The sequence below is a fragment of the Pteropus alecto genome, unplaced genomic scaffold (assembly GCF_000325575.1).
Source record: "Pteropus alecto unplaced genomic scaffold, ASM32557v1 scaffold272, whole genome shotgun sequence".
NCBI lineage: Eukaryota > Metazoa > Chordata > Mammalia > Chiroptera > Pteropodidae > Pteropus > Pteropus alecto.
Genome location: NW_006432452.1, coordinates 432448 through 435395, shown reverse-complemented (window position 1 = coordinate 435395; position 2948 = coordinate 432448).

Below are 2948 nucleotides of genomic sequence, written 5' to 3'. Positions count from 1 at the left end.
ATGAAAAAAAAAAAAAAACAAAAACACATTGAATAGCATCCATGACATATTACACACTGCAGAAGATTAGTGTAAGACTAAGCAAGAAATATTATCTAGGATAAAATGTAAACAAAAAAGAAAAATTTTTAAAGAAATGAGTATAGCATCAGTGAGCTGTGAGAAAACTTCAAGCAACTTAATATATATGTAACTGAAGTCTCCAAAGAAGAGGAGAGAGAAAGCAGGACAGAAAGTATGTTTGAAGATATAATGACAACTTTTCCCTAAATTTGATGGAAACTACAAATCCACAATTACAAGGACTTCAACAAAATGCAAGCACGAGAATCACTAAAAAAATGATAAATCGCATCATAATCAATTTGCTCAAAAACAGTGATAAACAGTAAATCTTAAAAGGAGCCAGGAAAAAAGACACATTACATACAAAGAACAAAAATCAGGGTGAAATTAGACTTCTTATTTGAATAATGCAATTGATAAAACAGTTGAGCAGCCTCCTTAAAATACAGGAAGAAAAAAAAATGGTCAATCTATGATTCCATACACAGCAAAAACATCTCTTTAAAACAAGGCAAAATAAAAACTTGTTCAGCCACACGAAAGATGAGCAAATTTATCACCAGCAGACATAAAGTATCCCCCCCCAAAGTTGAAGAATTTTCTTCAAGCAGAAAGAAAATTAGATGAGATGGAAATAAGAATCTATATAAATGAATAAAGAATAGTGAAAACAATAAGTACATGAGTAAATACATAAGCCTTTTTAGATATTAAAATCAATGGTGATGCAGTATTTAAGCAAACATAATTTTTTAAAGTAGTGTCACATTTATAACACACATGTAAGCAAAATGTATGTCCACAGTAAACACAGTTGAGAGAACTCAAATAGAAAAAAAAAATATGGAGATAAAACAATGAAAATAAAAGCTGATTCTTTAAAAAGACCAATAAAATATATTGACATCAAGCCAGTATGATCAAGAAAGAAAGAGAGAAGATAAAGACCACTAAAATCAGTAAAGAAAGAGGTGATATCACTACAGATGCCACAAATATTTAAAGGATAACAAGGAATACTATGAATACTTTATGACTTTAATTTTGACAACACAGCTGAAATAAGATATATTTCTTCAAACATGTAAACTAACCAAGTTCACTCAAGAATAAAGAGATAATCTGAAATACGTACATCTATTAAAGAAATTGAATTTGAGGTTAGAAAATCCTTTCCACAAATAAAACTCCATACTTGGACAGTTTACTGGTGTCCTCTACAAAGCATTTACAGAAGAAACAATACCAACCATATACAAAATGTTTCCAGAAAATGAAAAGTATGAGATACTTTTCAAATCATTCCATGAAGCCAGCATTACCCTGATAACAAAGTCAAATAACTTTAAAGGAAACCAGTCACCAGATATCCATCCTAAACAATGATGCACTAATCTTTTTGGAATATTTTAGCCAACCTAATGTTAAGTAGTACAACCACTGGAATCAATGCTCCTGGGAATGAATTGTAAGCCCTGGTAACAGGACAAGTTACCTTCTAAGTGTTTCACAAAGCACAAGAACAGGCTTCTGAAGTTCCTCACGTCTCTGGATATGTGTCAAAGAGGGGCTAGATGACTTCAGGACAGGCTGTCCATCTTGTGAAAATCTAATCACTCATGGCCCTATGGAAGGCTTTCTCTCCATGATTGCTCATACAGTTTCCCAACCTGCTCCCAAAAAGAGTCAAAAAAAGCTGCACACAGAAACAGACATGTTTTCCACACTCTCGCCATCCCAGCAAGCATGGAAAGCATTCTTAGAGGACAGCAGAGCCAGCCTGACCAAGCATCCCTTGGCTTGCCACCCAAATCTGTAGGAAGATCTACCTGCAGATCTCTTATTAAATGTGCTGGAAGTGCTCGATCCTGACAGGAAGCTGGAGGACACATGGACATATTGTCGGGGCACCAGGAAAAGAATGAAGTCCTCCACAAAGCTTTGTGAAAAATGTCCTGCCAAAGTCTACCTAGAACCTCCCAAGAAGACTCCCCTGTCATATTCAGACAATTTGCTTCCTGAGAAAAAAGAGAAAAAGGAAGTCAAGCACAAAGTATTTTCCCAAAGGTTCTCCTCTTCACAGAAAAATCCCGAGAGCAGTTCGTAAATTCTGCAGATGAGTTGATACTTTTGGAGACTTGGACATTGATGAAAAGTTCATCATGAAACAGTTTGATACCAGCCATGAGTACAAGTCAACCTATGGTATGGGCCAAATAAAGTACCAGGTTCCTTTGGACATAAAGTAAAGCATACAGCTGGATAAAATAGAGAAAATTCTCCCTACAGGAAGAAAACGGAGAGGAAACTCCAGAAACCGCATAATCCTCATAAACCCAATCAGGTGAAGATGAGGTATAGAACATGGTGCCTGAAGCCCAAGTTGTGGAAAAAGCTAATAAATGACTAACCTTTGATTGACCCTAAAGTCTTACTTGAAGCTCAAGATGGGAGTTTTGAAAGGAAACTTGAACCAAACATTCTTGATGATCTTTATGTAACAATTGCCCTTAAAGATTTCATTGTAATCAAGGGCTACAGGATGCTAGATGTGCAAAAAATAATCTTGTTATGTCAACTACAACATGAGATGAATCTCAAAATAATTGTGCTGAATAAAAGGAGATGGGTATGGCTCCACTTATATTAAAATTATAATGAATTAATTATGACAATTATTTCATCAAGCAAAAATTGAAATCAGTAGCCAAAATGTTAGCCTCATTTAATAATAAAATTATCTCCCCTATTCAGATTGCATCAAGGTGCAGAACCAGATTGAAAAAATATTTATCAAAATTATAGGAGAAAATTTAGTTATACTGTCTCATCAAATATCCCAATCAAATATATTTAAAAATTTTCACCATATATAAAAATTC